The sequence below is a fragment of the Prosopis cineraria genome, unplaced genomic scaffold, assembly GCF_029017545.1.
Source record: "Prosopis cineraria cultivar Desert tree isolate PC_DT_omini unplaced genomic scaffold, ASM2901754v1 PC1, whole genome shotgun sequence".
Classification (NCBI taxonomy): Eukaryota; Viridiplantae; Streptophyta; class Magnoliopsida; order Fabales; family Fabaceae; genus Prosopis; species Prosopis cineraria.
In genome coordinates this window covers 22,237,053-22,251,136 of record NW_026555332.1, presented here as the reverse complement: position 1 = coordinate 22,251,136, position 14,084 = coordinate 22,237,053, and the positions used below count along the sequence as shown (strand labels likewise).

At 35.8% G+C, this 14,084-nt stretch overlaps 1 non-coding gene across 1 annotated transcript; it reads right to left on the bottom strand.

The window, feature by feature from the left end:
• Window positions 1-5,724: 5,724 nt before the first annotated feature.
• On the bottom strand, window positions 5,725-5,831 carry LOC129296892 (small nucleolar RNA R71). The gene has a single exon (XR_008590050.1). It is a non-coding gene; the product is annotated as a small nucleolar RNA R71 (small nucleolar RNA).
• Window positions 5,832-14,084: the final 8,253 nt, after the last annotated feature.

Below are 14,084 nucleotides of genomic sequence, written 5' to 3'. Positions count from 1 at the left end.
CATGGACCATTAGGGTGGATTATGACTCATTGACCCAAGTTGTGTGGTATGAGTTATAGTCTTCATTAATGCTATTTGTCATGATAAGTGATGTGGATCACTTATATGTTGTAGAAAATTGTTGGTGGAACTTATTGAAATGTAAGGAACAAGCCGAGCCCTATTTTGTACAAGGAGAACCCTTTTGGTACCAAAGGATTGAGGTAACAGGGGAATTTATATTTCTTATTACTTTTTTTTAGCTATTTTTGAATAAATATTACTAGTTATCATGCATTACATGTTTTAAAAGATTAAATGTGCTTTATAAGGGGTTATGGGGTACTACTTTGATTATAGTGTAAATATGTTTTCTAATTGTTTAATAACAATGTTTTTATGGAAATGAGATTTATAAATATTATACTACTTTAGAGTGTTGAATGGTCAATACTCAGGAAAGGTAGACAAGAGTAAAAGGCATGATCTCGGTGGGAGTTGTGGCTAGGAAACTTGGTTATGGTGTGTGGTTTTGATGGATTTACTTAGTAGACCAAGTTTCTATTACAAGGGATCTTTATTTTGATATATATGTGATTTTATAAGCAAATGTAAAGTGGTTGCATTGCAAATGGTGTGCTATGGGTAAATATACACCTTGGATAGAGAGAGTGGGTGCGTGGGCCCCACAAGGAGCTCTGAGCCAAGTAAAAATGTTTAGCATATGTATTTATATAATTATATAGTATTTGGATTGATTTGTGACCACTCTTGTATGATTTGTGCATTTTGAGGGTCTATGGTCCATTTTGGGAAATGGCACCCGGGTGGTCAAATTTTGATGTATAGAGGTTTTTCATCATTTGAATGTTCTATCAGGTGTTTTTAATCTTATTTGACGTGTCCAAAGTATTCCCACAGGTTTGTGGCCATTAGGATGAGATTTGGACAATTTTGAAAATGGTTTTTACCAAAAAGCTGCACTTTTGCATCCGGGTGTCCAAATCTTAATCCGACCGTTGGATTTCTCTAAAATTTGGGTTACAAGTAAAACCTTTTATAAGCTTCGTGTGGGCTTTGGAATCACATCGATCGGACATCAGACGGAGAAACGACGCACTTCGGAATTTGGTCTGGAGGTGCTGTCATGACAGCATTAAATTGCTGTCATGACAGCTACAGTAGTTATATTCTAACCTGCACAAAATTCAATCCGTCCGTTGGATCATTTTAAAATTTAGTATGCTAATAGTATTCTTTAAAAGTGACATGTGGGCTTTAGAATCACTACGATCGGAGGTCGGATGATGAAATGGTGCACTCCGAAAGTTGGTCCGGAAGTGCTGTCATGACAGCTTTTTAGCTGTCATGACAGCAAAAGTAACCAAATTTATAACATGTCCAATTTTTAATCCGACCGTTGGATCTTTTTAAAATTTGGTATACTTATAGTACCCTTTTAATGTGACGTGTGAGCTTTAAAATCACTTCGATTGGAGGTCGGATGGCGGAACGGCGCCTCCCAGAAGTTGACCCAGGAGGGCTGTCATGACAGCAATTTAAATGCTGTCATGACAGTATCTTTTTATTTCTCTTTCGTCTAGCTTGCTTCCATGCGCTATAGTTAGAACCTATAATTTTTTTTAAGGTTTTAAATGTTTACTTTGCAATCGTGTATTTGCTTAATGATTTAAATGGTTTGTTTCCTAAGTTGGTTTTAGGATTAACTCCTTAACCATACTTAGTTTATTAGACTTGTGTGATTTTTGGATAACACTCGGGACAAGTGTTACAAGAACCTCTCCTCATGATACACTATTTCTCCCCTCCTAAGGACGAAAAGAATAAGTAAAGTGAGAATAAGGGAAAGATTTGTATAATGAATAAGGAAAGTTATCATATCTAAAGATGAATGCAATAAGGAATTAGAATAATTAGGTCTCAAAACTCAATAAACTAATACTAAAATGTAACCCTCCCCTTACATCAATGTGATATAAGGAGAGAATTAATATAATCACCACACTTCCAAACAAAACTATATTAAAAAAATTTTGTTTGAGAAGCTGGGGACCCAAGACTTAATTTTTCAAAATCATCAAAATCCTTAATAAATTAAAGCAGTGCACACAAAACTAAACATATACATTCATTACATTCATTGCAAGATTGAACACAAAAAGAAATAAGGTCGGTTTATGGGAATATGCCACGATATGTGGTAGCCATGAGCACCCATTCTTTGTGCTGTGCATGATAGAACACATTTGTTACCCACTTTTATTTATCAATTAGGACCATTTTATTAATGAGTTATCACCTTCAAGTGCACACATTGCATTAGATTTGGAACTTTGCCTAAGTTTCTAGGTTCAGTGCACTAGGGGCATTTTGGTCCAAAAAATGAACTTTTGAGAAAATGTACAAGAAAAATTGACAAAGTGCATTTTATGTCCAGTTGATGAATGGTGAAATTATATTTTTAAAATTCATTTTAGTTTGGGAGTAATTAAATAAAAAAGTCAACACTTTCTTAAGTGTCTTAGTTTGTCCTAGTTTTTGGTTTGCCTTTGTGTGAAAATTTTTATATAATTTTGTGCAGCCTAAAACTTGGTTAATTTAATAAATTTCCCTTCTAATTATGAATTTAATTCTGGACATGAATTAGATTTTATTATATCATATGCTATTTAATTGAATTATGTGATTTATGTGACATAGGTGGCATGTGACTTGTGCATCAATTGGGCAATTGAGGTCAACACTCCTTGAGGTCAATGGCTGATGGTTTGCACGTGAATTATGATTATTTTGAGGGATTAAATCAGCTAAAATGATGTGGATGACACATGGAAATTTGGCACACATTGGAATCATCTACAAACCAATAGGAAGTTGCCACCTTGCAAGTGTGACAAGGCTCCCATTTACATTTTAATTTCTTTTTCCTTATTTTAATTAAGCTTCAGCTGATGGGAGACACCAAGGAGCACGCCATTTTAAGCCCCAAATGGGATCCAACACATATCTCATTCATCTTCCACATTCTCTCTCTCTTGTTCATAGTGTTCTTCATTTTCTCTCTTTTGTTCTTCATTTTCCAGCACCCTAACCTCCATTTTCAGCCACCAAACCTCCACAAAACTCATACCATTCTTCTCCTCTCTTCATTTTGTTCCATCCCTTCCATTTTCACAAGGATTGAAGCTCATTTCCATCATTCAAGAGCTATGGAGTTTGGCCTTCACAAGCAATCACTAGGGTTCTTGAAGATGAAGATTGGCTAAGTTTCTTTGTGGAATCCTAGAGAGATGAAGATGGAGGATGAGTCTTGAGCTTCAAATTGGCTAAGTTCTTTTGTTTCCTATCCTCTTCTCTTTTTACTAGATGGTTAGATTCCTTAATCTAGGGTTTAATCATCTTAGCTTATAAATTCTAATTTGAATTTGATGTTGATGTAAAGAGAGAGGATTGTTTCATTTAATTTCTTCCTTGGACAGCCATGACTGAATTTTGCCACTCTTTGTTTGGCACATAATCTTGTGTTTTTCAATTAGTGAATTTCTTGTGTTAATATTGCATAATCTTGTGGTGTTAATGCTTGTGTTGTTGAGTAGCTTGACATAATCTTGTGGTTGCTCAATTTATGTGTTTGACCATGGCTGTTGAGAGAGGATTTTGAGTGAATCACTTGGCTAATGTCTTCACCAATTGGTTAATTGAACTAGGGACTTTAATCTAAGACCTAGGGAGGTTAGCTAATTAGGTTAATTGGCTTAGGATAATTTTCTTAAGTCATGACAGCTTTAGTCAAGAGGAAAGGGAAGCTAAACTTAGCCTAATCATGAGAAGATAATGAGTCCAAAATCAACTAATCTCTAGGGTTCCATTATTGTAAAAAGGGAAGTTCATTTCACTCACTTTCACTAGCATTTTAATTACTTGCACATTAGGTAATTAGTTTAGATAATTAGCTAGGTAACTAAATTCCTACAAACTTTGGTTGATTTATTTCACTAGATAACTTTCAATTAGACTTAAAACCATTCCTTGGGAGATGACCTAGGGTTGGCCCTATATTGCATTAGGGTTAGCTTTAGTGTAATTTTGAGGATAAGCGACTAATTTCCTATCAAAATTTTGGCGCCGTTGCCAGGGAATGGTTTAAGTTTAATTCTAAGGTTGTTTAGTACTTAATTTACATTTTTAGTGTTCCTGAAAATTTTTTGAAAAATTATAAAAATTTGTGTTTTGTGTTTTTTTTAGTGTTTTTTGTGTGTTTTGAGTGTTTTTATTCTGTTTTGAAAAAAAAAAATTAGTGCAATTTTCGTTGGTTTGGTGTAGAGCTGAAAATACTCTGTTTCTAGTGTCTCTGTCTGAAATTGAAAAATTAACTGGGAATGAGTCTGAGGGAATTTGAACTTGAAATTTATTTCATTGAAAGCTCTATATCTTAGCTTCACTTTAAAATTGTTTGGTCAATTTTGGACGTGGGAAGTGTCCTGTGGGAATTTTACAATCTAACAAGGTCCAGGGAGCCATTACAGAGGATTCCCAAAACCCTGTTTCAACTTTGAGTTAGCATATCTTCCTCTTTGTGCGTTCAAATTGATTGATTCCAGTTTCATTTTTCTTATCACTGTCTTATCTTTGTTTCTTGTGTTTAGGATTTTCTTCAATTTTTCCATTTTCCTATTTGAAAGTTTGTTAGAAGCTCTGAAGGTCTTCTGGACGAAATCCTGTTTCTCCAGACCTGAGGACCAACTTGTGAAAAATTCTGGGAACGATTGGGAAGGATTTTTAATCTGAAAGTTTTTATAATTTTCCTGTATATCTCTTGTGTTTCTCATAAAATTTTTAGGGGAATTTATCATGTGGATTTGCTGCTAGAAAATTCACAAGTTCACTGTCTCCAGAGAGCCTACTGTGCGAATTCCAGAATTGCCAAAGCTTCTTGATTGAGCATTTCTAACTCTCTTTCTACTTGTTTGGTGTTATTTTTTTTTCATTTTGTTGCTATTGAGTTGAATAAAAAAAATAAAAAAAAATTATTTCTCTTGCTTTTGTGTGTTTTGAATTGTTTCATGTTGATTTGCATTTTAGTTTAGCTTGTTCTTTGTTCTTAATTTTCTTGAGCTTGATTAGTGCATGACCCGAAGAAAACATACCTCTTTTGTTGAATTAGATCCAGAAATTGAAAGGACTATTTCTAGATTGAGAAGATCACAACCTATTCTTGATTCTCATTTGGTTTGTAATTCAACAATGGAAGGTATCTTAGGACATGAGCATGTGCATAATGAGGGCCATGGGAATGGGAATGAGAATTTGCATGATGATGGCCATGTTAATAATGAATTTGAAGGCTTGCATAACCCTAGAGAGGAGAGGAGCATTAGGCAATTAACTCAACCTAATTGGCATGATAATCCTTATGGCTTATATGTTCCTCCTACTAATGTTCAATTTGAAATTAAATCCTCTTTGATTAATGCATTGCCTAAATTTCATGGGTTACCAGGAGAGGATTGTCATAGGTTTTTGCATACTCTCCTATTGGTTTGTGATACTATGAAGCCTATGCATGTAAATGTTGATGATGTTCAAGCTAAGGCTTTTGTATTTTCTCTTGAAGGTTTAGCAAAGGAGTGGTATTTCAACTACCCTTCTTATGTGAAAGTAAGCACATGGGCCGAGCTAAGAAGACTCTTCTTAGATAAATTCTTTCCAAATTCCAAGGTCACCAATTTGAGGAAGCAAATCTATGGGGTCCAACAAGGAGAGGATGAGAGTCTCTATGAGTATTGGACTAGATTCCAAGGCCTTTTGGCTAAATGCCCACACCATCAAATTTCTAGTGAGAATTTAGTCCAATATTTCTATGAGGGCTTGATTCCAAGAGACAAAGTTAACATTGATGCCGCTAGTGGGGATGCTTGATTGACCTCACTTCCTTAAAGGCTTGGGAACTAATTGACAAGATGGCTTCAAGTGGTGCTCAATACTCTACAAGGGAAAAGAGAAATGTGAATATGGTAGGTTCTTCAATTCTTAATGATTCATATGTGGACTTGCTAGCTGCCAAGATTGGGAGAATGTTGGCTCCACAAATATCTCAAGTGAGCAATGTAAGTACTTCTCAAGCACTTGTCCCTTATTCTTGTACTTTTTGTGACTCACCTATGCATGTAGAAAGCAATTGTCCTATTAAGTTTGAACAAGTAAATGCTATCTACAATGGAAAACAATCCTATGGTGGGAGGCAAGGGCAAGGAGCTTATTCTAATACTTACAACCCTTCATGGAGAGACCATCCTAATTTCTCCTATTCAAATCCAAATGTGGCTTTACAAGACAATCAACAAAGAGGATCCTATCAAAACACCTTTGGCCGTGACCCTCCACCTCATTTGTCTCAAGGTAGCTCTTCTCAAAGCTACAATCCAAGTGGTAATTCTCTTGCACCTTCATCTAATTCTTATAGTGATAGGAGGCTTGTTCCAATTGAGAGTTCTTCTAATTCAAACTCTTCTAATGATGTGAATGTGTTACGTAAGCAGTTGATTGAAATGAACTCTTTGTATAAAAACATGTATGATGGCTTAGGGAACAAGGTAGAGAGTATGGGTAACAAGTGTGAGAACATGAACTCTAAAATTGATGCCCTTACTTCTCAAATGAATATGCTTGCTAACCAATTAAGTGCAGCCAATGCTCAAGCCTCTACATTACCATCCAACACCGTTGCTAATCCTAAAGCTAATCTTAATGCTATCACATTAAGGAGTGGCAAGGAGTTGGGAGAAAGAGTGCAAGAAGACAAAGACAAGGGAAGGCCGAGAAGCCCTCTTTAAATTCTTCAATTGATGTTAATGTTTCTAGTTCTTCTTTTGCTCCTAATGATGCATCTTTTTGTAGAGATGATGAGGATGAAAACATTGAGGAGATCATATGTGAGCAACCACCATCTAAGGTGGAAAAGGGGACTATGGCCGAGTTGTTTAGTAAGGAAAAAAGGGAGAGGCCGAGCAAAGTGAAACAAGAAAGGAGAGTTCAAGGAAGGAAGAAGGAAGCAAAGTCAAGAGATTATGAAGAGCTTCCTTTTCCACAAGCACAAGTGGTCCCTAAGCAAGTGAAGGGACAATTTGATCAAGAGGTATATGATTTCTTCCATAAGATTCATGTTAATGTACCCTTGATGGATGTAGTTAAGAACTTTCCTAAGTATGCCAAATTTTTGAAAGATTGTTGTACAAATAAAAGAAAATTTAGGCCTAATGCAAGGGTACAATTACCCTCATCTGTGAGTGCTATCATGAAGCCTCAACTCCCTATAAAATGTGAGGACCCCGGTTCCTTCACAATTCCATGCAAGATTGGCAACACACATTTTTCTCATGCATTGATAGACTTAGGTGCAGCCATTAATGTTATGCCTCTTTCAATTTATCATGCCTTGAGTCTTGATTGCATGCATAAGACACCTATGATATGCCAATTAGCGGATAGAAGTGTTAGAAGACCACATGGAGTAGTAGAAGACTTGTTGGTTTGTGTTAAAGGTCTATTATTTCCTGTGGATTTCTATGTGCTTGATATGTCAAAAGAAGGGAGTGGGGATGATATTTTGATTTTAGGAAGGCCATTTATGAGGACTGCCCGTACATTAATTGACATGGAAAAAGGTAGTTTGATTTTGAAATGTGGAGAGGATCATGTTATTTTTAATATATATGAAGCAATGAAACATCCTTTTGAGGATTATTCTTTGTTAGGTGTAAGTTCCATTGAGTTATTGCTTCATGATGCTTGTGAGTCTCACATGCTTGATTCTTTCTCACATGTTGATGATGATTTGTCTCTTGTTACTACTACATGTATTGATGGATGTAGTTGTCCTATTTGTTTAGAGATTGATGCATGCTTGAATGATGCAACTACTTCTTCCTCATGATTTGTTTAAAATATCTCCTATGCTTGATCTTGAAATGCTTGAGAAGGGTATATCTTCTTGTGTTGTAGGTACTAAAGCCATTAAGGCCGAATCTATGAGTTTTTCTCCACTCGAGCTTGATGTTCTTAGGATTCCCAAGCTATTGGAGGAAAATTCTACACTTTCACATGTCGAGGCCGTGGCTCAAGTCCAAGCACTTGAGGACAAGTTGCAAGAAAAGGGGGAGGCTGTAAAGAAAGAAGAGGAGAAATCAAAAACAAGTGAGAAGCCTAAAAGACAAGATAGTACCATGGAATATTCCACCAAATTAGACTTGAAGAAGCTCATTCCCTCTTGTGTAGAGCCACCTACCTTGGAGTTGAAGCCTTTACCATCCAATCTCAAGTATGCATATCTCATTGAGAATGAGAAGCTTCCGGTAATAATTTCTAACTCTTTATCTCTTGAGGAAGAAAATGCATTACTTGATGTGTTGAGAAAGAACATACATGCTATTGGTTGGACTTTGGCTGACATTCCTGGTATTGACCCTATTGTGTGCACACATAAAATTTTTCTTGAGGACAATGCTAAGCCCATTAGGCAACCACAAAGGAGACTTAACCCATTGATTTTAGATGTGGTAAAGAAAGAGGTTGTTAAGCTACTTAGTGCTGGGATCATCTATCCTATAGCTGACAGTGAGTGGGTGTCTCCAACCCAAGTTGTACCTAAGAAAGGGGGGATTACTGTGGTAAAAAATGAGAAAGGAGAGCTTGTTCCAACTAGAGTTCAAAATGCTTGGAGAGTGTGCATAGACTATAGGAAGCTCAATAATGTGACTAGGAAGGACCATTTTCCTTTGCCTTTTATTGATCAAATGCTTGAGAGATTGGCTTCCAAGTCCCATTATTGCTTCCTAGATGGGTTTAGTGGGTATTTTCAGATTCCTATAGCTCCTAGTGACCAAGATAAGACTACCTTTACATGCCCCTTTGGTACATTTGCCTATAGGAGGATGCCTTTTGGTCTTTGCAATGCACCTGGTACTTTTCAAAGATGCATGATGTCCATATTTTGTGATTTTATTGAACATTGCATGGAAGTCTTTATGGATGATTTTACTGTGTATGGTGAGTCCTTTGATTCATGCTTGCATTCTTTAGATAAAGTGCTTGGTAGGTGCATTGAAAAGAAGCTTGTGCTTAACTTTGAAAAATGCCATTTCATGGTAGATAAAGGAATTGTTTTAGGCCATTTGATTTCTTCCAATGGCATAGAGGTGGATAAGGCCAAAGTAGATGTGATTGCTTCTTTGCCATATCCTGTTTGTTTGAAAGATTTGAGATCATTTTTGGGACATGCAGGCTTTTATAGGAGATTTATAAAGGGGTTTAGTGAAATTGCTTTGCCTATGTCTAAACTCTTACAAAAAGATGTTGATTTTGTTTTTGATGATGCTTGCAAAAGGAGTTTTGACACTTTGAAAAGCATGCTCATTTCCCCTCCCATTCTTAAAGCCCCAAATTGGTCTTTGCCTTTTGAGTTGTCATGTGATGCTTCTAATTTTGCTGTGGGAGCTATGCTTGGTCAAAGAGAGGGCAAGTTATCATATGTGATTGCTTATGCATCTAGGACCCTAGATTCAGCTCAGGTTAATTACACCACAACTGAGAAAGAGTTGTTTGCTATTGTTTTTGCACTTGATAAATTTAGATCATATCTTCTTAACTCTAAAGTTGTTGTGTACACTGACCATGCTGCTGTGAGGTACTTGTTTAAGAAGACAGATTCTAAGCCTCGCTTGATTCGATGGGTGATCTTGATGCAAGAATTTGATGTGGAGATAAGGGATAGGAGTGGTTCTACCAATCAAGTAGCGGATCATTTGTCTAGACTACCTCATTTAAAAGCTACTATGGTAAACTCTAACCCTACTATTCCTTGTGATTCATTTCCTGATGAGGCATTGTGTGCCATTTCATCTAAGCCTCCATGGTATGCCTCTTTTGCTAACTATATTGAGTGTGGAGTCTTGCCTCCTTGTGCTTCACGTTTTGCCATTGAAAAATTGAAAAGAGAGTCTAGATTTTACATTTGGAACCACCTTTGATGTGGAAGATTTGTAGTGATAAAGTGATTAGGAGGTGTGTTGATGATGTTGATGTGCCTTCTTCTTGAATTTTGTCACTCTCATGCATGTGGTGGTCATTTTAGCTCAAATAAGACAGCTAGAAGGTTTTAGATTGTGGATTGTATTGGCCTAGCTTGTTTAAAGACTCTTATAAATTTTGTAAAGCATGCTTGAAATGTCAAAAGGTTAGTAGTTGGGGTAAGAGACATGAAATGCCTCAACAACCCATTTTATTTTGTGAGATTTTTGATGTTTGGGGCATTGACTTCATGGGTCCCTTTCCACCATCCTTTAGTTTTGAGTACATATTACTTGGTGTTGATTATGTTTCAAAGTGGATTGAAGCCATTCCTACTAGAACTTGTGATGCTAAGATTGTTTTGAAGTTTCTCAAATCTAATATTTTTTGTAGGTATGGAGTTCCTAAGGCCTTGGTAAGTGACCAAGGATCCCACTTTTGCAATAAGATGATGAAGGCTCTCTTGGCTAAATATGGGGTGCATCACAAAATCTCTACACCGTATCATCCCCAAACTAATGGCCAAGCCGAAGTATCAAATAGAGAAGTTGAAGATCCTAACCAAGGTGGTGAACACAAATAGGAAGGATTGGTCTTTACACTTAGAGGATGCTTTGTGGGCTTATCGGACCGCTTATAAGACTCCCATTGGCATGTCTCCTTTTCGATTGGTATATGGAAAGGCTTGTCACCTCCCTGTGGAGATAGAGCATAGGGCCTATTGGGCCATCAAGAAACTAACTTGGATTTCCATCTTTCGGCTAAGGAGAGATTTCTTCAAATGCAAGAACTTGAGGAGCTTAGGTTGGATGCCTATGAGTCTTCTAGGATCTATAAGGAGAAAACAAGGATCCTTCATGACAAGCTAATCTTGAGGAAAAAGTTCCAAGAAGGAGATCAAGTCCTCTTGTTCCAAACAAGGTTTATTCATAAGCATGCCAAGTTGAAGTCTAAGTGGGAGGGACCATATCTAGTGACCAAGGTGTTTCCCTATGGGGTTTTGCAACTCTTGAATAAAGCCACGGGTTCCACTATGCAAATCAATGGTCACCTATGCAAGCTCTACAAAGATGCCAAATCACTTCAAAAGGAGGAGGACTTCTCTCAACATGTTTTTGAACCACCATGATAAGGTTGTATCTCTCCAACCTTGAGCTTTTACTTTCCTTTAATTGATATATTTAATGATAGGTATAGTTCAAGTGTGGGGGAGATGAACCTAGTAGGAAAATTAGAGTTTATTTGCTTTATTTGACTTCTTTGTTTTGTGTTTTAGTTTGAAAAAAAAAAAAAATCTGCACCACACTTTTGTTATGCATTCATTATTGATCTCACCTTATTTTATCACTAGTCTATACATACATTGAGGACAATGCATGATTTAAGTGGGGGAGAGAAATAAACATTTTGTTTGTTTGTTTGGTTTTGCAAAAAAAAATTATAAAAAAAAAAAAAAATTGCTTTGTTTTGTTTTGTTTGAGGTTACTTAATTACCTAGCTCTTAAATGGATATTTTGATTCTTGAGATGTGGTAATTTTTAGGATTGAATAGGTGTGAAGTGAATATTCTTTTACCTTGAATTAATGGATTAGAGTGGCATATTACCCTTTCATGGAAGAGGCTAAACACTCATGTGTGATTAATTCCTTAGTGATGTTACCCTCTAGAATTTGTTTCACTTCTTAATTAAGACCACATATCTCGCACTTGTTTGATAGGAGATGAGAGATGGCATTCATAAAAAATAGCCAAAAGCCAAATAGCCAACCTATTATCATTTATTATCCTTGTTAGCCACTTTGAGCCTTTGGTTTGATTCTTAAAAAAAAAAAAATATATATATATTTATTCCCTATTTTTTCCCAAGGAATGCATGTTACACTTTTATATGTCTTTTTAATATTCATTGCATGTCCTAGATCAAATGAGTGGATGCCTATTATTATTTTCTATCCATTACTCTTTATCCTTTATTGCTACACCATTAATCCATTACTTCCATTGTTTTCAAAGAGTTAGGGGCAACCAAAAAAAAAAAACAAAGATAGATTTGAAAAAAAATATAGTCAAAAAAAAAAAGAAATAAAGTTGCTAGAAAAAGAAACAAAAAGAAGAGAAAAAAAAAAAGAAAGAAAAAAAAAAGTTGCCTAGCTCATCCATTCCATTTGTTTTATTATTTTCTTATCATTTCTTTCCATCCTCATTGTGTTAAGGTGTTCACTCAATTGAGTTAGGTTATGCTTTGCATATTAAGGGGATATATCTTGATTTAGCATTATTTGATGATGCTAACCCTATTTTTTTATATACATGCATTTCTTAGACATCCTTTCATTACCTATATCACAACCTAATAAAGTCCACTTGATTCTTGATTGCAAGTGCTATTTAGTGATGGAGATGTAGAAGGGTTACAAATTTATAGTAGGGTTATCCTAAGAAATTTTGAGTGAAATTTAATACCTTATGAGTGATGAGAGCAAACACTTAACCTAGAGAGGCTTACTCTTTGACATTGATTCTTGGTAAGGGTTTGTTTGTGTGTGCATAATTCTTTCTAATTATTGCCACATTGATTGATAATTTGTAGAAGTTCATGAGCTAGTATTTTAGTGACTTGAAACAATGTTTTCTCTTATTTCTTTGTCTTATAGTTTCTTTTGGGACCTTTTTCACTTGATTTTGCCCGGAGTGCAAAAGCTAAGTGTGGGGGAATTGATAGAACACATTTGTTACCCACTTTTATTTGTCAATTAGGACCATTTTATTAATGATTTATCACCTTCAAGTGCACACATTGCATTAGATTTGGAACTTTGCCTAAGTTTCTAGGTTCAGTGCACTAGGGGCATTTTGGTCCAAAAAATGAACTTTTGAGAAAATGTACAAGAAAAATTGACAAAGTGCATTTTATGTCCAGTTGATGAATGGTGTGAAATTATATTTTTAAAATTCATTTTAGTTTGGAGTAATTAAATAAAAAAGTCAACACTTTCTTAAGTGTCTTAGTTTGTCCTAGTTTTTGGTTTGCCTTTGTGTGAAAATTTTATATAATTTTGTGCAGCCTAAAACTTGGTTAATTTAATAAATTCTCCCTTCTAATTATGAATTAATTCTGGACATGAATTAGATTTTTATTCATATGCTATTTAATTGAATTATGTGATTTATGTGACATAGGTGGCATGTGACTTGTGCATCAATTGGGCAATTGAGGTCAACACTCCTTGAGGCAATGGCTGATGGTTTGTTACACGTGAATTATGATTATTTTGAGGGATTAAATCAGCTAAAATGATGTGGATGACACATGGGAAATTAGGCACACAAACCAATAGGAAGTTGCCACCTTGCAAGTGTGACAAGGCTCCCATTTACATTTTAATTTCTTTTTCCTTATTTTAATTAAGCTTCAGCTGATGGGAGACACCAAGGAGCACGCCATTTTAAGCCCCAAATGGGATCCAACACATATCTCATTCATCTTCCACATTCTCTCTCTCTTGTTCATAGTGTTCTTCATTTTCTCTCTTTTGTTCTTCATTTTCCAGCACCCTAACCTCCATTTTCAGCCACCAAACCTCCACAAAACTCATACCATTCTTCTCCTCTCTTCATTTTCGTTCCATCCCTTCCATTTTCACAAGGATTGAAGCTCATTTCCATCATTCAAGAGCTATGGAGTTTGGCCTTCACAAGCAATCACTAGGGTTCTTGAAGATGAAGATTGGCTAAGTTTCTTTGTGGAATCCTAGAGAGATGAAGATGGAGGATGAGTCTTGAGCTTCAAATTGGCTAAGTTCTTTTGTTTCCTATCCTCTTCTCTTTTTACTAGATGGTTAGATTCCTTAATCTAGGGTTTAATCATCTTAGCTTATAAATTCTAATTTGAATTTGATGTTGATGTAAAGAGAGAGGATTGTTTCATTTAATTTCTTCCTTGGACAGCCATGACTGAATTTTGCCACTCTTTTTTTGGCACATAATCTTGTGTTTTTCAATTAGTGAATTTCTTGTG